This window comes from Canis lupus, chromosome 20 (genome assembly GCF_048164855.1).
Source record: "Canis lupus baileyi chromosome 20, mCanLup2.hap1, whole genome shotgun sequence".
Lineage (NCBI taxonomy): Eukaryota > Metazoa > Chordata > Mammalia > Carnivora > Canidae > Canis > Canis lupus.
The window spans coordinates 6,731,801-6,755,666 of record NC_132857.1 but is presented as its reverse complement, the minus strand read 5'-3'; the positions used below and the strand labels follow the sequence as shown (position 1 = coordinate 6,755,666).

At 37.0% G+C, this 23,866-nt stretch overlaps 1 long non-coding RNA gene and 1 pseudogene across 1 annotated transcript; one reads left to right on the top strand and one right to left on the bottom strand.

Annotated features, from left to right (window-relative positions):
* The first annotated feature begins 4,250 nt into the window (after positions 1 to 4,250).
* LOC140612032 (acyl-CoA-binding protein pseudogene) lies at positions 4,251 to 4,519 on the top strand (annotated as a pseudogene).
* Positions 4,520 to 15,248: 10,729 nt separating this feature from the next.
* On the bottom strand, positions 15,249 to 16,756 carry LOC140612031 (uncharacterized). The gene is made up of 2 exons (XR_012013359.1): positions 16,526 to 16,756; positions 15,249 to 15,475 (listed from the first exon to the last, which is right to left on the bottom strand). It is a non-coding gene; the product is annotated as an uncharacterized lncRNA (long non-coding RNA).
* Between the last annotated feature and the right edge of the window lie 7,110 nt (positions 16,757 to 23,866).

The window sequence follows — 23,866 nt, the reverse complement described above, 5'->3', positions numbered from 1 at the left end:
AATGTACAACCCATATTCTGGTTCTGTTTATTTTTTTTAACATGAAAGAGGATGTCAACATGCATTCTATGGCAACTTCTAGTTCTGGAATGATATAACCTAAAATTCTAGGATTAAGTTGAACCAATGCAAAGCATCACTCTGCTTTAGACCAAAGTAGTATTTCTGGGGGCCCCTCACTTTCACTTCAGAAATCTACTATCTTAATACTTGAATGGAGCCATGTCAAAACACCTTAGGAAGACTGAGCCGACAGTATGAGGCAGAAAATTTCCAGTACACTAAGCTTTCTCTTTAACAATTATGGTAGGCAAAAGTCTAAAATGTCCACAGTGACCAAAGCCCTCTCTTTGTGGGCAGGACCTGTGAATATGATGGGATATCATTCTCAAGATTTTATTATTTTATATGGCAAAGGTTAGTTAAGATGTAATAAAGGACTCTAATTAGTTGACTCTCAGTTAATAAAAATATGGATTATCTTGGGTGAGTTTATCCCAAACAGGTAAGCCATTTAAAAGAAGGATTAAGTTCTCTCTGAGTTTAGAAGGCCTTGAAGAACAAGCCCCCATGAGTTTTAACTCTGCAAGAAAATTAATTCTGCCATTAATCTTATGAGCTGGGAAATAGGTTCTGTCCTAGTCAAGCCTCCAGATGAGACGCCAACCCTGGAGAATACCTGAATTATAGTCTTATAAAACCTGAATAGAGGACCCTGTAAGCTGTGCTCAGACTCCTGACACATGAAAACTCTAAGATAATAAGTAGGCTGTTTTAATCCATTTAGTTTGGGTAATTTATTATACAGTAGTAGGAAACTAATATTTTAGTAGAAATGGAATTGTTACAATAATCCCATGTAATAAAAAAAGCAATCAACATACATTGAACACCAAAATCTTATTTACCATCAATAGATGAGACACTGTTAATATTTAAGTGAATTTTCATCTAGTATAATTCTAAGCATAGTTCACACACACACACACACACACACACACACACACAATCAAGCACAAACATGCCAACCATGCTGCCACTTTATGGCATTTGTTCTAGCTGCAGAGGGCAGTGAGCACATGGGCTTTGGCAGATGGGAAGCTTAGTTGTGGCCAGCTGGACTACATTTTCCCTTGGGGCTACTGGTCAGTTAAGTCATTGACACCTGTTTCTTACAATTTTCTAGCTTACGTCGGAGCAACACATTTTTGACTCTCAGGATCAAAATCGAGGCAGCAAACTGATGAAACCGAGTGACATTCCACATATATCTCAGTTGTCACTCTCTTAAACCTTTCAATGATTTTCCAAACTCCCAAACCCTCGTTTTAAATCTCTTTCTGTTTGAATTACCTAGTGTGGCTTCTGTTTTCCTTAATGAACCTGATATATCACGATACGTACTTACAGACACAGAAACAATGACCTAATTCACATGATGTTAGTGAGTTTGATAACTAAGTGATTACTATATTATATAACTGATAATCATAAAATCATAAAATCATGCAATAAACATTGATTAATATTTGAAGGTTTTAATCTATATTGACACTTTCCCTGGTTTCACATTGGACTTGTGGGGTCTCTGATATGATTTTATCTTATGTATACCTTTCTCATCTGAAAGAAATCTTTGGCAGAGATAAAGTAGTGTAGCAGATTCTGGTATGTGTTTCAATAAAGTTAGACACTTCTAGAATTCTCATCACAACTTCTCACTTCCCACATCGCCCTTCACTGTTGATGGAATCACCTCTCGGAGGTGATTCTTATATTTATATAACTATTTATGTCTAAAATAGACTTTAAATCTTAGATACATCCCCTTTTTATATTTATAACTAAAATAGACTTTAAGTCTTAGATATATCCTTCCTTGGGCAAAAAGCTAGTTTAGTGCTGAGTACATGTTTTGTACTCTTTGGTTATTCTTTTTCTTAATGGATTTTACAGTTCTACAAGTAAAACTGCATGACTAAATGTGGTACATAGAACATTTATAAGTGAATAGAAATATGTATATATATATATGCACTTATTTATTTTGAGGTATAATTAACATATGTCAGTGTCAGGTGTTTAACATAATCATTCAATATTTATATATATAGCAAACTATTCACCAAAATAAGTCTAGTTAACATCTATCATTATACATAGTTATAAATATTTTTGTCATGAGAACTTTTAAGATTTACTCCTTTACTAAAAATAAATAAATAAAAAGAAATTTACACTCTTTGGAAGTTTCCAATACGCAATACAGTATTATTAACCATAATCACCATGCTGTACATTGCATCTGCAGGACTTAATTATTTTATTATTGGAAGATTGTACCTTTGGACCGCCATAAATTCTTTTCATAGTAAGATAAAGATAGAAGCACTCCTCACTCCCCTGAGACCTCCAAAATTCCAACAAATAGGTGCCTAATTTCTCTCCTACTCTATAGGACTTCCTTGTCTGTCACACAGCTTTCACGCAACTAATGCTATGAAGACAGTATCTCAAAACTTTACCCTCAAACTGAATATTTACATAAACACATGTTCAACATACATCTCCAAATGGACTTTAATTTCTCTTCCTTTACAGAGGGAGAAGTACGGATATGTAGATGAAGAATCTTGCAATATTCAAAGACTTAACAAGCCTGCATTGAGACAGGCTGCCTCAACCCAACAAACACATGAAATGAAGGCTGTACAGAACAAGACCATCTTGTGGCATTGAATATGAAATCTGCTGTCTGACAGGGTGAAGCATAACCACTTAGCTGTTTCTTTTAAGCTTCATTTCCCTCCACAAAAGGCTATTCTTTAGCCCTATAGTTCAATTCACATCAGTATAATGCAAATCTTTGATGTCTAAAGCTGGTTTAAATTCAGCACAGAAACATGAAGTTTGCAGTGCTGTATGTGTATACTGCAATAGTCAAACAATAGATCATGTCTTAACTAAGGATCAACAAATTTAATGAAGACATCTTACTTATGTCTAAAGTATAATTCAAAGGAAAATCTGAAAGCTGGATAAAAAATGTCAAATGAAGAATTTGCAGTACAGATGAATAAAAGTTCATGTTTATGTGGCTTTGCATTATATTTAATTAAGTATCGTCCCTGTTAAAAGAACACACAAGTGAATTTTACCAGTGTGGTGCAATTATTAGTAAGGGTGCAACATATTTTAGTGTCTCTTGGCCAAAATTTGTTCTTGAAAAATGTGTACAGTGGAGGAAAGCATTGTGGTGAATAGTTCATGTTCCACTGTCTCATATAGAGGAATCTTAGAGCTCACTTAAGAAATAGAATCAAGGGTCTCATTTCTGAGAAGAAGAAAAAGAAGGAGGAGAAGGAGAAGGGGAATCAGAAGTTAAGAAATAGAGTTAGGAGCTACTGGCTACACATTAAGCAAACAGTGCATGTTCAATTCTTTAAAAAGGTTTGTACTTTTCCTAACCATCACCTGCACCACAAAGTAGCTCTGTTTGCTTGTCTTAAAATACATGAACCCCAAATCTCTCAGGGGAACCAAACAAGAAGCCCAAGGAGCTGGTCAATTCTGTAACTTCTCCTAGAGAAATAACTACATGGTTATAGCTTACTGATGGCAAGTTACAAAACACTTTTTTTTTTTAAACCTAAACAAAAATTTACAAATAATTCAGTTAAATTCATTCATTCTTCTTTATATTATTACAAAAATATCATAAGCACATAGTAAAAAATATCAAAATGATCAGATGCATACATATGCAATATCTGCATATATGCAGATATATGTATATACATATACACAGAGAGAAAAAATTCTTGAATTTTTTAAAAAGATTATTTATTTATTCATGAGAGACACACAGAGAGAGGCAGAGAGACACAGGCAGAGGGAGAAGCAGGCTCCATGCAGGGAGCCCAATGTGGGACTCGATCCCAGGACCACAGGATCACGCCCTGGGCTGAAGGCAGGCCCTAAACCACTAAGCCACCCAGGGATCCCAAATTCTTGAATTTTTGAGGCTACTCTGGTGACATGAGAGCCAAGGACATATCACTAGTTAGCCGAAGGGAAAACGCTAGAAGCCAGGACTCCATTTTCCTACATCAAACATTTAAATAACAGTTTAAGTGCAAAAATTTCCTCAATGTAATGAAAGACAATAAAAATTAATTATTTTTCATTTCCTGACTGCTTCCTGCTCTTGGCCGCCTCCGTGGACAGTCCCGAAGCCTCACAACCCTGCCAGCATGTCTCAGGCTGAGTTTGACAAAGCTACTGAGGATGTTAAGCACCTCGAGACCAAGCCAGCAGATGATGAGATGTTGTTCATCTACAGTCACTACAAACAAGCAACTATAGGTGACGTAAACACAGAATGGCCTGGGCTGTTGGATCTCAGAGGCAAGGCCAAGTGGGATGCCTGGAATCACCTGAAAAGGACTTCCAAGGAAAATGCCATGAAAGCTTACATCAACAAAGTAGAAGATCTAAAGAAAAAATATGGAATATAATAGCTGGATTTGGCTACCAGCAGTGCATTTCATCCAAACTGATCTAATGCCTTGCTTTTTTAATACAGTGGATGACATGAAATAATGCAGAGAGCCCATTAACCTAGGTCCTGAAGACCATGCAGGACATGGCTCCAACAGAGTAGAGTTGCCATGGTTACTGACCTGCGCTGAGTAGTTTTCATCCAGAGATCAATTAAAGTTGCATTTGTTACTTTAAAAAAATAATAATAATTTTTTTTCATTTCCTCCTAACAGAGATTTATACTACAGAGAAACTATATTTGAAAAGCCTAAACTCAACTTTTTGCAGGTATACAGATTACACCAAACCATTGCAGGATACAGCATATCATTTTTTTTCAAAATATCATTTATATTAGTGTTTTCCAATATGTGGTTTGCAAACCATTAGTAGGTTTTGAGATTAATATAGTAGATCATGAAGAGCATGGAAAAAATTAAACAGAGTTAACTACGTAATAGCAGAGTGCATTATTCATGGGAAGGGTAAATAGTTTTGCCAAAGTGTTATTTAGCTTTCATTTAAGTTCTATGTATAACTTTATATATTTAATTTAATATATATGTATGGGGTCACACGGTAAAATATATATATATATATTTTTTTAATAATAAATTTATTTTTCATTGATGTTCAATTTGCCAACATACAGAATAACACCCAGTGCTCATCCCGTCAAGTGCCCCCCTCAGTGCCCGTCACCCAGTCACCCCCATCCCCCGCCCTCCTCCCCTTCCACCACCCCTAGTTCGTTTCCCAGAGTTAGGAGTCTTCATGTTCTGTCTCCCTTTCTGATATTTCCTACCCATTTCTTCTCCCTTCCCTTCTATTCCCTTTCACTATTATTTATATTCCCCAAATGAACGAGACCATATAATGTTTGTCCTTCTCCGATTGACTTTTAGTCACAATAAAAAGTATATTTTAAAGCCACTGGTTACAGGAATGCAAGCTTCTTAAGAAATGTATCCAAATGTGAAATAGAAGGAAGACAAGCAAACAAGATGCAAAATCTCATTGCAAGAAATGGAGTGATGGCAAAATACAGTATGTTTTCATAAAAGGTTTCTTTGGAAACGGAAAGAAAGAAAGACAGGCAACTTTGTTCCTTTCATCACAGGGAGCCATCCCAAAGAGCTTTACTTCACGGGTGTAGTTTGTGCTAGATCTAGGTCTCCCCACGGTTATGTCCCCACCTCTGTTTTTATAGTAAATATGCCCTGGTAGAGTTCACACATCAAAACTCACCACCATCATCCACATACTGAGCCCAAAAGAAAGTTTTAAGAGAGAATGAAATACATGAAAAAATGCCACCAGCCAGGACAAATCCCTCTTTGGTTCCCGAGGAGAACGTCCACGAGAGCAAGGTTCCTGTCATTTCCTCCTGCTGGTGTTCAAGAGGGAAGGTTTTGTTTCCTACGATCCAGAGTTCTAGGCATTGGATCACAAACTCATTCACACTAGCTTTTCAAATCAGTGAAATGGATCCATCCTGAAAGACAAATGAAAGCTGGCTCCATCCCTCAGTGCAGATACCAGCCTCCTGGTGTCCTCTTTCCCTGTTTCACACCAAGGAGTGTGCCCTGAACGAGGACATGTGTGCCCTCGTGGCCCTCTCTGAATGCATCAGCTGGTACACAGGAATGACTAATGGTCTTCGTTCAAGCAGTAGCACACAAAGGGTTAAAAAAAAATCAAAACCCCAGCTTACAACCTTGTCAAATAGGAATAGTGAAAGTAACATGCAAAATATTGGAAGCATAAATGCAATTTGTGGGGGAGGAAATTTTCTGATCTACAGAAAGTGATGGCATTTGCTCAAGTTCTGATTAAGCTGTTTTCAGCTAAGTCCTATTGAAGTCTAAGTCGCAAGCCTAGGGTTGCACTTACAGGCAGTCTACTGATCTCAATAATAAATCCTGGATTCCGTTAAGAGTTGAGCTTGCAAACTGCAAATCCTGATCACCAGTTCTTAGATGCACAAGCCAAATTCAAATTTCAAGCTCTGAGCCAGTGTACGTCCTCTTTTGAATGAGAGAAGCATTATTGCTCAAACTACCTCGCGAATGCAGTTTCTTAATTCTAGGTCCAGTAGACTCTAACTTGGGAATTGTAGAAATCAAATCATAGCAGGAATATTGCTTTGGATTTTGATGACACATAAAAACGAGTTAATTTCAGAGACATACTTCTCGTGTAGAAGAAATGGGAAATGGAAATAGCTTCTAGATTTATCTGTGGTCACTTTTCTGAGTGCCATTTCTATATTGAAATTAAACTCCTAATTTTCTTCCCTGTAGGAAAAAAAAATGGTGTGTCAAGTTTTATGAAGTCATTAACAGACTCTGATCGCCAGAGTTGCAACAAAATAAATTGTCATGTCTGCGACAATAAAGACTGACCCTTGGAGAGTATATATTTCTAAGTGTGGCATTATCTACACATACAGAGTGAGAATAGAATCAAGACAACGGAACTTGATAAATCAGACTAGAGAACGTGTCCACTAATTGAATCAAAGGAAGTTTCACATTTTCCAGATAATGTCTAAATTTCCCAATCTCTCATTTTATTTATAACCGAAGCCTCTGGGCATTAGCCTAAAATATTACTTCTTCTTGCAATATGATTTTATTCTTTAAAGTTTAACAGAAAATAATATCTAGAATCTGAGGCTCATTTAATAATTTTATACCACACATACACAAAATTAGATAAATCAGGGACTGCTCACCAGGGTCCACGTACATTTTTTTTACTTAATTATCTAAATGACACCTGAAGGTCCATACAATGGAATAATACTGGTCCCTAAGACAAGGGTAAATTCTAAAAGAATTCTACAAAGTAAAGGAAGCCAGATACACACAAAAGTGTGTAATGTAAAATTGCTTTTTTTCATAAAATCTTATAAGACAAACTATAGTGACAGGAAGCAGATCTAAATTTGCCAGAGGCTGGGCTCCAAGGAGGGAATGACTGCAAGGTGGCATGAGGGAACTTTTTAGGGAGAGAACGTTCAAATCATGCTTGTGTTGGTGGTTATACCATTTTTTTCAAAGATTTTATTTATTTATTCATGAGAGATACACAGAGAGAGAGAGAGGCAGAGACACAGGCAGAGGGAGAAGCAGGCTCCATGCAGGGAGCTCGACGTGGGACTCGATCCCAGGACTCCAGGATCAGGCCCTGGGCCGAAGGCAATTGCCAAACTGCTGAGCCATCCAGGGATCCCTGGTTATACCATTTTTAAACATTTGTCAAAGTCATCACAAAAAAAAAAACAAAAAACTGAATTTTATTGGGTCAAAAGTATATCCCTGCAGAGCTGACATTTGAAAATCAAAAAAAAAAAAAAATCACATGAGATAAATGTTTGTTAGTTTGTTCTTTTGTTTCAAGGAAGACATAGGTTGAAGGTGAGTGACTTGCACAAGGTCACACAGTCGGTTACCTGGACACACACCTGTTAAGTGCTGAGACCAGGAACTAACTCTGTACAAACCGGTGGGAACTTGTGCATCACTCTTTCCGTCATCAGTATCTGTCGATGTGTCTGGAATAGAAGAGACAACTCATATTTGCAATACATATATAAATAAGTTGCTCGCTCTCCTGCACAGCCTTGCCTCGCAACACATCTTCTCTCTCCATAGTTTTCTGTTTCTTTAGAAAAATCTCAACGGCAAAAAGTTCCTCAAATGCCAAAGATAGTTTATAAATATAATAAATCTCTCTGCAATATTCAGCTATAAATTATAATCTTTATTTTTCAAACCACAGGTCACTTATTCTAGGGGATTAGAGGTATGGATTTTTGTTGTTGGTGCTGAAATTCTAGGGCTTATACTTGGCATAAAATCCCTCTGCTTCCTTATTGCCCTTCTAAGGAGAATATTGGAAATTTATATTAGTGTTTTCTTTCTGAGTTGTTATAGTTGGGCCTTCCCCACCCCCTACACCCCACAGTTCCCTCTAACGAGTTTCATCTAGGACTTCCACACCTTGGACGTGGTGTGGAGAGATATTTAAGGCTTGCTCAAGAGGCCCAGCCTTGACCTGTCTGGTTTTCGTTCTGTTTATAAATGGCCTGGTGTCCTATCACAGACTCTCCGAGCACACCCAGCTTTTTAGAATTTTCCTCTCTCAAATTTCAAATACCACAATCTCTCCTTGCATCTGGAACACCTCTGTTTACTGGAAAGAGTTTTCTTATAAACAATTTAAATGTGGTTGTCAAAAATCCATGCCAGCTGCTTCAGCTTCCTCCTCCATACTCGGGATAATTGCCTCTGCAAATTGCAAGGGAACAAGGTATCTCTCTCCTTCCCTTGCTCTCTCTCTCTCTCTCTTTTCAAAGACTTCCAGACTCACTCACTGCCTAAGCCTATTTCAGATTGATGAAAGTGTAATTTAAAGGAGAGCCTTTCTTCTTTCCTACAAAAAAAAAAAGAAAGAAAGAAAAAGGGTTTTTTGATGGAGATAAAAGTGGCCTCAATGAAGATTATTCAAGATGCCATTTAAAAAGGGGAAACAGCATCAAACATACAAATGCAGAAGCAGGTTTAGATGTAAAACATTTTTTTTTTTTGAAAAACATTTCTTTATAAGAATTCTAATTCTCTTGCTATCCAGTAGCTGGAAACACTGCTCCCCACTATTTCCATTTAATGGAAGCAAAATAATCTAAGCAATACGGAGGGCAGTAGCAGGACAATCCCGAGTTCACAAGCGAAGAAAAGTCACTTCATCTCAATTATTTAAAAACACGTATCTAGTCACTTCAGGCCTTGCAGGAGCTGTATGATGTGCACACAGGATCCCACAAGAAAGAGAATGTATTATTGCATTTACAAGCTTGTTCAAACTATTGAAAGTAATCAATTCCCTTAAAGAATAATTAAGGATGATTTTTCTTTAAGCACTTAACAGGCTTCAGATGTATCCCTGCAGATATGTGTACAGATCATAAGCGCTGCACCTTTCCCTGGCAGTGATTAGAAGTTAGGATGTTTCCACTTCAGTACCTAAACTGCATTATTTTTATAGCTAACGAGAAAATGCTCATAAAGGGAGCACTGGAGTGGCTCAGTTGGTTAAGCATCTGCCTTCAGTTCAAGTTATGACCTCAGGGTCCTGGGATCGAGTCCTGCGTTGGGCTCCCTGGTCCATGGGGAGTCGCCTTCTCGCTCTGCCCCACTCCTGTGCTTCTTCGCTCCCTCTCTCCCTCTCAAATAAATAAATAAAATATTAAAAAAAAAGAAAATGTTCATAAGGAAATAGGTTGGTAGGAACTAGGAAAATGCTCTCTTTTTAGGAGCCTGGAAATTGTAATACCTAGATATCCTTGATTACAGGGTAGATGCATTTTAACAGTAGGTAATTCAGTGTAAACTACAAACGAAAATGTACGTAAGAACTTCTCAAAGGGACTTGGGTCAGGGTTGACAGATTGGCCAAATAAAAATATATAACATTAAGTTAACTTTAAATGTCAGGTAAATTACAAATACTGTTTTCGAGTATAAGTAAGGCCTATAAAATCCTTGGAACACATTTGTACTAAAAAGTGATGCGTTGTCTGAAATTGAAATTCAAGTAGATGTCCTATATTTTGTCTGGCAGCCCTATTTGGAATAAAAATGGTGCGAAAGCAAACCAATGAGAGAACTCTGCAAGTACTAGGGTGACTTTAAAATTAATGTTAAACAAAGTTATCTTGAAGTTTGTTGTTAGTCCTTAGCATAGTATTTGGAGCCAGACGATGAAGCTTTCATGTGTCAATAAAATTCTGTCAATGAAAAAAAAAATTAAAATGAACATTATTTTTCATTGACTAACAAGAAAAATGATTATAATGGATCAAATTTGTAACAAAGGCAAATAGGATAATCAAATTAATAACCTTTAGGAAAGATGATATGCTTTTAAAAATGCAGTTTTTAAAAAATATGCTTATTTGGAGGCACCTGAATGGCTCAGTGGGTTAAGGGTCTGCCTTCACCTCAGGTCATGACCTCAGGGTCCCTGCTCAGTAGGGAGTCGGCTTTTCCTTTTCCCTCTGTCCCTCTCCCATGCTCATGCTCACTCTCTTTCTCTCTCTCTCAATTTAAGTAAATAAAATCTTTAAAAAAATGAAGTATGCTTATTGGATGAAATAAAAAGAGGATATCATATTTCTGGTACTTTTTATGGTTGGTAAAATCTGAAAATTTTGGTACTACTGGATTTTGCTGTTCTTTTTACATCGGAAGTCCTATTATTTTTGTCTGGTTTGTATTAAAGGGAGGAAGTTCTTGTTACTCTTTTACAACTCTTTTTCCTTCTTTTAATTCATGTTCACATGATCATAGCTTTTTTCTCTTTTGGTCCAATCACCACCTCACTGAATCTAGGAGAACTACTCTCCTATGTGTAATAAAAGCTGCCTAATTTTTTTAAAGCCTCCAGTCTCAATTTATGACTGATTATATTGCACAGCTTGACTTGGGCCACTTATGCCCTTTGCAGCCACCATCTTAGTCCATTTTACTCTCTCCCATATCTCTCTTAGCAGTTTCTGGACTGATTCCTCTCTTTTCACTCCTATTTTGATTCAATTGATTCCATTTACTTTATACAAAGGAGCTGTTTCTGATATTTTTAAAACACAATCAGATAGAATCACTTTTTTTATGTAAAACCCTCTACTGGTTTCCCATCACCCTTAGAATAAAATCCCAATTAAAGACCAAGCTGTAAAGATTTGGTGACTTTAGTACTGCTCCAGCAATTTTTCCCTCACTCCCTCTCTACCCTATCTCTTGTTTCTCAAGCATGCTCCCTGGTTACCCTTGAGGCAGGACATCACTCTTGTATTCCTTTTCTGTGGGACTTCTTTCCTTCAGATCTTATCATTGCTCATTTTCTCTCTCTTTTTTTTTTATAATGACTTTTTTTGATATTTTATTTATTTATTCATGAGAGACAAAGAGAGAGGCAGAGACACAGGCAGAGGGAGAAGCAGGCTCCATGCAGGGAGCAGGACATGGGACTCGATCCCGGACCCCAGGATCACACCCTGAGCCAAAGGCAGAAGCTCAACTGCTGAGCCCCCCAGGGATCCTTCATTGCTCATTTTCTTACTTCATTCAAGTCTAGGCTTGAATATCACTGTTTGGCCATATATATAATAAACCATCACCTAGCCTCATCTCACAAAATACACTCTGTGGTTATTTCTCCTTATCTTTATTTTTCTTCACAGTACTTTGGAACACCCCAAACTATTTACTTATTCTTTCTATATAACTCTCCTTTTTAGAAAATAAGAGCCTCTAAAAAATAACTTTGACTCTTGTTTCTTGCTTTGGCTCCATTGCCTAGTTATACTTAAATTATTATTTTGCTGTGATCTCAAACTATATCTCCTCTTACTCTATAAGAGAATTTCACTGTCTCTTGAGAACACTGACCTAAAGGCTAAGATGCAACCATTGCATAGAAGTATTTGCTCCATGGATTAAAGGCATATTCTTGCTACTTGTCCTACTAGCCTGTCATACTTGACCAAACAAACAAAGAAATTACAGGAGACATACAGCAAAGGCCTTTAATCTGAAATTCTTTCCATAAATGTACAAATAGAAATAAAAACCTTTGTACAAGCCACAATTATTGTTCTTCCTGTCAATTAACAGAAAGATCATAATGATCATTATTTTTTTTTCCAACTGGAGCCAAAATACAGTCCCAGAGATGGAAATCTCCAAAGAGCACTCTGTCTGAGTGTTTCCGGCACTGCATGATCTGAGATCTCGGCATTATGGAGGGCACTGTCTCCACTTGCTAGTCTTTATACTAAATGCTGAAAAAAGTCAAGGATGAAAGGCTCTTCCAAAGGATTAGTCATTAAGTAACATGAAAAACATCAACAAAATATGCGTAGTGCATAGTAGCTGCTCAATAAATATTTGTTGAATAAATAAATGAATAATTAAACTAATTTTTCCCCTTTGAAATAACTGAGAGTGTATTTTATGAAAATAGTGTCTGGAAGCTCACAAAGATTTTTCTCACAAAATCCGAAGGTCCAATTTAATTCTTCATTTTTTTTCTACTTAATAGATGTCTTCCTCCGTGAAATTGTCTCTTCATCTGTTATTCTGACATTGCACAAAACTGAGTTTACTTTTTAAAAATAATTTTGTCCTACCCTATCTTTTGATTTCTTCTTTCTGTCCTATCAGCCTATAGGTCTATTTCTCCATGACTCTGTATTTAGTGATGACTCTTTAAGTTCACTCCCTCAGAGAGTATATTAAATTTATGTACTCAATGACTCAATTACCATTTCCAGTCCTTACTATTGAATGATGCTTCAATCTCAAGATTTAGAAAGCCTGCTGCTGAATTCCTGATTCCAAAGAATTGTTTTTCACCAATTCACAATAACTCCACTTTGCTTATGAAGTCGTGTTTAGGAAATGACACATAGAATCTAAACCTGCTGGGTCTTAGGGTAGCTCTATTTTTAACATCTTAGGAACCTCCATACTGTTTTCCAGAGTGGCTGCCCCAGCTTGCATCCCCACCAACAGTGCAAGAGGGTTCCCCTCTCTCTGCATCCTCTCCAGCATTTGTTGTTTCCTGACTTGTTCATTGTACCCATTCTGACTGGTGTAAGGTGGTATCTCATTGAGGTTTTGACTGCTAGGTATTTGCCCCAAAGATACAAATATAGTGATCTGAAGGGGCACCTGCATGCCAAGGTTCACAGCAGCAATGTCCACAATAGCCAAACTGTGGAAAGAGCAGAGGTGTCCATCGAGATAAAGAAGATGTAATATATAAATATAATGGAATATTACTCAGCCATCAGAAAGAATGAATACTTACCATTTGCATCAACATGGATGGAACTGGAGGGTGTTATGCTGAGTGAAATAAGTCAATCAGAGAAAGAAAATGATCGTATGGTTTCACTCATATGTGGAGTATAGGAAATAGTGCAGACTATTTAGGGGAAGGGAGGGAAAACTGAACAGGAAGTCATCAGAGAGGGAGAAAAACCATGAGAGACTCTTAACTACAGGAAACAAACTGAGGGTTGCTGGAGGGGAGGTAGGTGAGAGCATGGGGTAATTAGGTGATAGGCAGTAAGGAGGGCACATGATGTGATGTGCATTGGGTGTTAAACACAAATGATAAATTGTTGAACACTACATCTGAGACTAAGGAAGATGTTGGCTCATTGAATTAAAAAAAAATCTAAACCCGCTTCTCTAGTTTATCCCAGGATGCCCCTGGTATGAAGCCTCTTCTACTGAAGTCACTGAGTTGTAATTACTTCCAGTTTCTCCTTATCTATGTCTATAGCACTATGCTGCTATATTTTCTTCTCAGAATGTCTCCCACTTTTCATGAAATATCCCAAATCAGTTACATGCAGTCCGAGGAATGATTTGGTGGTTAAGTCAGGAGGAAAAAAAGAGAAAATCAGAACACTGGACCTAGAAGGAGGAGAATTTGATTTGTGTACAACTGGGTGACTCTAGGAAAATAGCTTATCCCTAGGCCTTGGGTCAACAATATAGGATGTTTCGGAAGCAGAGCTCTAGGTTAACTCTGTGGAACTGTTCAGCTTTATTAGATCTTTTTCATCTGAAAATAAATATTTGTTAAAAATAATTTGCCTTTTTCTTTTCCCTCCCAAACTCCATGTATCATCACACTATTCTCCAAGCCTAGCAAGTGCACTGTTCTGCATAGTTTCGCCTGTGGAAATGAAAATACTTATATTATAAAAGTCTATATTATTAGGACTTGATACTAACAAAAATTTTTTTTCAACAAACCAAATTAAGAGAAAAAATGAACATTTACATGTTATCAAAAAGATAAACATCTTGGCATTAGTGACATTAGATAGTTCGTATGCATGACGTAGAAAAACGAAGCTGTATATTTTAGATAATATGGGAACGGTAAAAAAAAAAAGCATAGTGGAAGTGAAATATTACTTTCTCTTAGGAAAAATATTAAAATAATCAGTGCTATTTTACCATTTTTATCTTCAAATCAAATAAAAAATTTGAGTCAAATCTTTGTTAGCATAACTATGTCTCTAGTCACTGCTATTTGATGATCTCCAGAGGACTCCTGGAGACATTGGCTCCTCAGTCTGTGATCATTTCTTCTGCAACCCCAGGCTCTGTCCCCAGATTTGACTGGTAGATATACACTCCTCCATGCTTTGTGTTTAAAAAGTGATCCTAAGGGCAGCAAAAATACATAATTTTGTAGAATGATGCCCAGATAAAGACCTCTTCTCTGGGAGGAAGTAATAACTGCCAGACCTCTTGTGGTTGGTTTTTTTCCTGATAGCAAAAGGACACCTGAAGCCAGGCCAAGCCCTGTTTCCTGTGGTCAGGTGACATGATGCCATATATGCTTCTACCGCCCATTTCACTCTAAGGATCATGTCACTCTGACATAGAGTTGGAATTAGAACCATGCATTTGTGAGATAAAAGAGAAAAAGAGACCGTATGTGTATATATGTGTGCTTCTGTGTGTGTGCATACACAAAGACACTAGGCAATGAATGTTAAAATAGAAATACATTTGTGGGTGGCACTGTCAGTGGAGTGTAAGGTCATAAGCGTCAACAAGCCCAGAGGTTTGGGGAGTTTTGAAAGTGTTAACAGAAGGAAAGGCAACAAGTTTATTTTTCAAAGATAGTATCTATATTTTTTCCCAAAAGATTCAGGAAATATACACACATAGAAATATAGTACCAAGGGCGCCTGGTGGCTCAGTCGGTTAAGCATCTGCCTTCAGCTCAGGTCATGATCCTAGGGCCCTGGCATCAAGGCTAGCGTCGCACTCCTTGCTCAGCTAGGAGCCTGTTTCTCCTCCCTCTGCCTGTGGTGTATCCTCTCTCTCTCTCTCTCTGTTAAGTAAATAAAAAAATAAAATAAAATCTTTAAAAAGAATGAAATATAGTACCTACCTGTGAATAAAGTGTTCATTATTTTCAATATCGATAAACGGGAAACACAAAAATAAGATTCCATAATAATTTAAGAGTCTAATGCATTCATTCCACATCTGAGCTGTCATATGTAATGAGTTTATTGAGCAACCTCAATAACCAAGTTGTAATAAAAACATGAAATGGTTTTATTTTTTTTTTTCTGAAACCGCTCGCATCTCTGCAGTGTTGAACCTCGTAACCTTGCTAGCGACAAGCCACATTTGCCAATAATTTCTTGTCCTGATCTCATTATTTTTCATCCATTTTTGGTTATTCAGTCTCCTCTTGATCTAGACGAAACATCCTTCTTTGTTTGAAAACTATCTCATATTCAAAAAACAATCCCTTCCCATCTCCCCCAGTCAAGGATGCACCAAGTTCTAATGGCGGCCAGGTGGGGTGGGTTCCTGTGGCTCTCCTGCTCCCTCCTCCCCTCTTTCTTGATGCCAGCTTCTCAGGTACTGATGGATGGCAGAGGGGAGGGGGCCTGACAGCTGCAACCCCCCCACCCCCCTCCCTCCCTCTCCAGTCACTACCCACAGCCCACAGTCCCAGCACTTTGAGGCTCATTGCAGACAGGAGAGATGGAGCCATGGTAACTGGGTTCTGGAACCCACCTTCAGGCCCAGGCAGCTCCTGGAGAGATTATCTGGGCTCTTCCCTCAGAGCCCAGGGGGGCGGCATCTCAGCTCTTAAGCAGCTGGCCTCCCTCTCTGCAGCAGCCGCAGCCCACACAGAGCCACTTGCACAGATTCGAGGGTTAATCCTAGGGCCTGTGAGATCCTGAAGGATCCATGTCCCACACTGCTTGGGAACAAGAGCTGCTGGGACAGGACTGTGGTGGTCCTTAACCCCGGCCTCCCTGCGAGGCCGTTCTCAGCATGCTCTCCCACAGTGCTCCACTGTTGCATTAGCACAAAGCGTGACAGCCGGCAGGTTTCCAAGAATGCAATGCCAGTTTTACCTTCCTGCAACTTCTTCCAACTGCTTAACTTGGGGAAAAGGAAACAGCCCCCTCGTTGCCAGAAGAACGGGGTGACATCTTTGGAAGAGGCAGCGTTGCAGGAATCAGGGAATTTTTCGCCTTCACTCGTGCACACAGACTTCCTGAGACTGACAAAAGTTGTCTTCTCTTTTTCCTCTTCTTTATCAAGTTTCCATGACTTTATATAAGACAATTTGTAGCCCTTGGCATCTCAGCCAAGAAAGGCAGAGCTATGCACTTTTGGCAAGACAATAGGATTGGAAGCGCAGCAGGCATGTGATTATAATAATGTCAAAGGACCAAACAGCTATAACTTTTAACCCTTAGTGTTTGGAGTGATGATTCCAAGCATTTGTATTACATGATTTTTTTTTTTTTAATTCTCTCTTTTAAAATTTCACTGTTGAAGTTTGATTCCTGGAGGAGAAAAAAAAAGGATTTTGTGCATCTTGAAGCAGGATGGCATTGAATTTCTTACTTCCTGCTCATTGTTTGGTTTAGCTGGTTGACACTCAGAGCTCACTGTGAGCTGCTTGGGGAATTTTAGGGAGGTTAACTATTGGGTTTCATCTCTAGCTTCATGCGAAGCATCTGCAAATAATCAAGATACAGAAAGAAGCTCAGAGTGGGAGCAGGCTTTGGGGGTTTGATTTAACTAAACCTTCCTGTGAGCCACATTTCTTTGTTTACATACATTCCTGCTCTGAAGGCCAACTTCCTGTCATAAAGCTGCATACCAAATTTGAGTATTTAGAAAACAGTGTGGTGGCTCAAACCATCATGACTCTGGAACCAGACTTCACGTAATTGTTGTTCTCAAAAAAATATATGATAAAATGAAGCACCTCATCCTGGCATGATTAAAACCCTTTTCAGATAATCACATACATTGACATAGTTCCAAACAGAAAGAAGAATTAGTGCGGTTTGGGCACAAAAATATCTGTCCATACAGAGCTTGTTGGAGACACCAAAGTGACAAAGGACAAAAACTGAAAAGGAAAGAAACTTATTTTTCAAAAGTGTTAAATCCCCAAGAGCAGACTGGGTGTGACCAACACCACATGGTATAAATTTGAGTGGTCCAAATTTCTCAAATCTTTCAGGTGTTGTGGTGCCTTTGGCTCCCTCACTGTATCATCCTTTATCAGTTATTTTCTACTTTGTAGACCTATATCTGCCTTCTTTTTTGAAAATTTCACCTAATCTATCCTTCCTATCCTCTCTCGATATTTCATCCTCTTTCTCCCAGTGAATCTCTTGGTTTGCTTTTCCAGATAATACCTGCTTTACCGCACACACAAAATCCATAGTCGTACTCCTTCTCTCCTACCCTACTGTTCTCCAAGATACAAATCGTAAGGTTCAATCTCAAGTCTATGCTAGATCTCAAGATGTAATTAGATCAGGGCTCTCCCACCCAGAATCATTCTTTCCACAGTCACTGATGACGTCATTATCAAGTCAAAAAGCAACGGATAGCTTTCATGGTGTACTTATTGCACTGTATCTAGAATTTGGTTCTCGTGACAGCACCCTGCTTGAAACCACATCCTCCTTTGATTTCTGCGACATTGTTTCTGGGTTAGTCACGAGGACTGGCCCCTTTCCTTCCTGTGTACTTTAAATCTTGGGGCTTTCTAGGGGGCCACTGTCGATGTAGATTTTTCTGATCTGCCTAAGTTCTCTATTCCTCTCCTGTAGCATTAGTTGCATAACAGACCCCGATGATCCCCAAATTCACATAGCTAGCCTGTGGTTCTCCCTCACTTAATGCATCCTTCTAGCAAGCAATTCCTTTCACTCTTACCTACAAATGCCATTTGAACATGCAATTTAGTTCTACCTCCAATCTTAGAAACAGTGGGATATGGAGTAGCTAGGAATGAATCCTGGCTGTGCCTCCTGCTGGCTGTGTAACTGTGGGTAAGTTATTTAACCCCCCTGTACCTCAGTGTCCACATCAGTAAAATGAAGATAGAGTAACTCATAGGGCCTGCTGATGTTGTTCCATTCATCATCCTCTTTAAAAGTCCTTATTACTTTTCACTACCTAGCAGGTCTTCCATCCCAATTTGGCTCTCTTAAAAATTAATCTTCCACCAAACAGATTGATCTTTCTGAAGTGTTAGCATATCTTTTCAGTTCTGGGATGGCTTCCTTTAATTTTCATAGTGTAACTCAGATGAACCACACCCTCCATGATATGACTTCCATCAACCTTGGGAACCTAACCTATCGGTACAGAGGAGAATGGAGGACATCAGATCCCTCCTCCGACTTTCAACCAACAATTGTGATTCCCTGTGTCCAACCTCTCAATAATCAAATTATTTTCCCTTTGGCAAAAGAAACAAAAGAAAAAAAAAACAAAAACAAAACAAAAAAAAAACCCTCTACTTGTCTATTTCTTAAGCTGCATTCTAAATAAATAGGCAAGTTTAAAATCAGAGTTAGTAATTTTACGGGTACAGCCAAGTCATATATCAAGACAGAAAAACGAAACGCAAATATCATTACCCAACTTCTATGTGTGGCCACCTATCATTTATATTCTTTATTTGTCTGACCTCCTTTACATTTTATTCCTAGTCTTTCAGTTTACTCTGTCATGCTTCCCTGTACTGAAAGCAATAACCATGGACAAGAAATAAATTGATTGTGTTCAAGAGAAAAAGCGTAGATGGTGAAAGTAATTAAGTATGGAGGTAAATCTTCTTACAAAACCAAAACGGACCTTTTTTTTTCCCTGTTCTGAAATTTTAGTTTTTCTACTTTGAAAATGATATTTACTTAGGCGAAAAGAAAAAAAAAGCCCAGTATAAATTACACTAATAATGCCATTTCCAGATATTGGGCAGTGTAGATAATCATGAATTAGTGTCCTGAGAGCCATTGGAATTGTGGGAAAAAAATTAATCAGATCAATTAAAATAGTCTTTTGGAACATTGCAATATGCATGTATACCACACTACATTATTTCTGAGTATTTTAAAAGACATAGAAATAATGTTTTTTGCTGCTCATTATGGACACTTACATGGTATATTTTTTGCCTAAAATAACATGATTAGAGTTAAATTTTTGCTATGTATTCTCGTCACTATGCATGTGATACATGGTATCACAAAAAGAAAAAAAGACAAAAAAAAAAGAAAAAAACAGGTCACATAATTGGAAGAGTAAAACACACCTGTACCAATTTCTGTATTACTTTTTTTAAAAACATCACTGATTTCCTTCTTGTTAGTGGACTTGACATGAAATGCTTGGGGCAATTTTATCAAATAAAATAGTATAATCTTTAATGCATAATTCCAGAATTCCCTGTCCAATTTTTCAGATTAACTATAGCAGTTTGGTTAGTATCAGTATTTTTTGACATTGAAAAATATATAAAGGATTTACATATTCATTAGAGTTACTTGTATTAGTTTACTTTTGAATGTTACTTGAAGCACATTATCAGTAAATCAAAGTTTCTGAGTTGACGATTAGCATTACACATTTACTTTCTAAAACTACTGATATGAATTGATTCTGGGCAAATTTCTATATTACTGTGTTTTGAGTTTGGGGAAATAGCTAATTTAGAACTTCTCAAATATTTAGACAACTACATATATATTTTTTTCAATAGATAACATTTAAAGACATTAGTGAAATATATAGTTGTATCCCTTTGGAATCTGCTTCTTGTGGGGGGGGTCACTTCTTTCCTATGTTTTTATTTATGTTTTTTTTTTAGTATAACTAACAATGTTATGTTACTTTCAGGAGTACAATGTAATGATTCAACAATTCTATACATTATTCAGTGCTCATCACGATATGCGTACTCTTAATCCCCTTCACCTATTTCACCTGTCCTCCTCACTGACCTCCCCTTGGCAACCACCAGTTTAAGAACAATATATTTCAATAAATAATGTTTCACATACTTGCTATGCCTTGAGGCTCCATTTACCCATGATGAAACTCAATGAAAACTTCATCCTTGGTTTACCAGTGTTCTTTAAGCAGCAGTCCTGTGTCTGCTCACATTTGAGGATATTGATTGGGTCTTAACGGCAGAGTAACAGGAGCACCAGAATGCAAACAGTTAGCCACGAATGGTCCTGCCTCATCAGCTCCTCAGAACTCAGGCAGGGTACTGTCAGCAGAACTGCTCCAGTTTACTTTGTGGAAGGCAGATAAGTGGTCCCTCAGGTAAGGAAGACTTAGACAATAACACTTCACACACTGCAAGCAACACCTTAATTGTGTTTGAATGTGCATGGGAAGTCAATGGAGTTTTCTGCCGTAAAATGAAGCTTAGATTACTGAGTAAGCTCTGCTTTATTCTGTACCCTCAGAAACAGCAGAAAAGATGCCAACACGATGTTAATATTTGATCATCTTTAATATTTCAAAATCCTTAATTTGAAACAATCAAGATGCAAGTGGAATATATAATCTTCCCTGAGTATTTGTAATATTTTTATGCTAAAACTGGGTTAGTGCTTATTCACACTTAGTGGAATATATTGTACATAAAGACAATGGCCACATAGCGAAATATTGTGTCTCACTTTAACACATATCATCCTTCCTTTGCTGTATTTCCCACTAATTTATATTATGGTATTATATATAGATTTTGTTTTGTTTTGTTTTGTTTAAAGATCTTCCTTATCAATTTGATTGTAAGCTCTTTGAAGTCAGGGTCTATACCTGCCTAGGTTTCCTAAATAATGAGGAACAGTTCACTCTCTGAAATTGGAGGGACCTAATAACTACCAGTTGAATAGATTCACGCTCTTTTAATATCATTTTCAAAGATGTGGGGACGAACATAGTGCTGTTTGATTAAGTCCTAGAGCATAGAGTGTGGTGATGAAATATACCAAATGCATGTTTACTTTTAATACATAAATAATATTAAACTAAGGACTTCTCTATAGAAACTCTTATACTCTTACTAGGAAAAAATGACAAAAGCCAAAGCTATATGTACCAGACAAAATGGTAGGACAAAATATCATATTAAAAAAATAAAAAGTACATATTTTAGAATTTCAAATATGAGCAACAGTTTAAAGAATACATCCTGATATTCTTTATAAACAAAAAAGTTATGGTAGAAAAATGATAGGGTTATTTTCTTTGTATAAAATAATACAATTGCTAAAACATCATTATTCTAGATTTATAGACTCTCACTTGCTAAAACATCATTATTCTAGATTTACAGACTGTCACTTGTTTTATCCCTATTGTAACAAATAGCATGGGTTTGTAAAATGACTGGCTAGGGAAAGGGAGAAAATTTGTGTCCTTAGAGTATAGAAAAGTTAATAGACCCCTACAGGTATGAAACTCATGGCTTCATTGTGTTAGCTCAAGGCTTATCCCACAGAAACAAAGCAGCACGGATTTGGGATCTGTTCTATTCTCACACAACATCCTTTATAACTAACTCATCATTGCACTCTGGTTTTTCATAGCATTACAGCTTAGAAATTCCACAACTTTCCAGTTGTACAACTAACATAAACTCCAAATCACAACCGACTCCTTAATATAAGCATATGTGCAAGACCATTTCCTAATATAGAAAGATATGCTTTCTGTTTCAATTACATTCTGCAACATTTGGGTTTTTTTTTCCACTTTTGCCCACCCTGGAATCTCATTTTAATGTGGAAAGCTTTCAAATATTTATATAGGAACATAAATAAAAATTAACTTCTCTCTTCTTTTATAAATCTATCGCTACTGTTGCCTCGTTCTGACATTACTTTTAATTTTTCTTATTTGACTGCATCCAAAATTCTAGACTTTGAAGTGCTCTTTTTCCCTCATACATGTAGCACTTAAAGTTTGCAAGTGTTTTATTAAAGATCTATTCATTTAGTTCATTCACATATACTTCTTTGTTAACATTCAGTATCTCAAACAATACTTATAGTGCTTGGTTGCTTAATAATTTTCCTACAACTATCTATTGAAAAGAATCATAAAAGTTCATTTTACCTTCTTTCTGAAAAAACACACACATATATAAATATACATACATACATATATATATATATATAAAGAGAGAGAGAGAGAGGAGAGAGAAAGAAAGAGAATATTATGGGAAACAAATCTATGCCACTTAAAGCCACCTTAGAAGATGTGCTATGGAAGGCATGCATGTGACAATTTGTTTATAGCTGGTACTTTTGAGAAGATATTGATTCTTCATTTCAAGGAAGTCTTACTGCATCTAGAAGTAAGATCTAAATTCAATGTGCTGAATTGAGTGCCAAATAATATTCCAAGAATAATGGATGTTGTAAACCAACAATTGCCACAATGTTTTGGAAAATGGTCAAAAAATAACATTAAACTTCAACTTCAGTGCATGGTAAATGCCTGGGCTGTTGAAAGTTACTTACTCTATATTTTGTCATAAGCCACTAACAAATCATAATCAAGGACAAATACCTTGTTATTAAAAAAAGAAAAGAAGAAGAATTGAAAGCTACAGTGTGAGGTTGGAAAAAGGATGAACAAAGAAGTATTTTTCAAAGGAATTTTACTTTTATTTCTATCTTTAACAAAGTTCTCTCAAGCTTACTGTCTTTATTGTGAAAAACAAAATATTCTGAGTATTTTGAAAACAAAAATAATAGACTCCCCAAAAAGGAAACTAAAATAAAATCTGAGCTTTTAGTACAAATCTAGTCTTCTCTAAGCTCTTCTTTCATATATAATTTATTCTGAGATTAAAAAAAAAACACTCCCTAAGTTATTTTATATCATAAATATAAATAACTATCAGATATAAGTATCTTGTTTAGGTGAGATAAGAGGACATGAGACCATTTTCAAATTACAGACTGTGTTGAAAGTTAGGATACCTCTTAGATATAAGAATCAGATGGCTTGGGCACCTGGGTGGCTCAGTCAGTTAAGCATCTGCCTTCAGCTCAGGTCATGATCCCAGGGTCTGGGATCAAGTCTCATATCAGGCCTCCTGCTCAGCCAGGAGACTGCTTCTTCCTCTACCCCTTCCCACTGCTTGTGATCTCTCTATCACGTGCTCTCTCTCTCTCTCTCTCTCTCTAATAAATAAATAAAATCATAAAAAAGTAATTTAAATATCAGCTCAATGTTATCTAACCAGGAGAAATTTAAGAATTAAGTTTCTATTTACAAAGCTACAAAAATATATTTTAGATAATCATCATCCTCATTGTGCTATCAGTTTGTTGTAATTCAATTTTTTATACTTTGTTAGAATTCCACACATCTCATTTTTGCTGGTACCCATTGTTCTAATTTACCATATT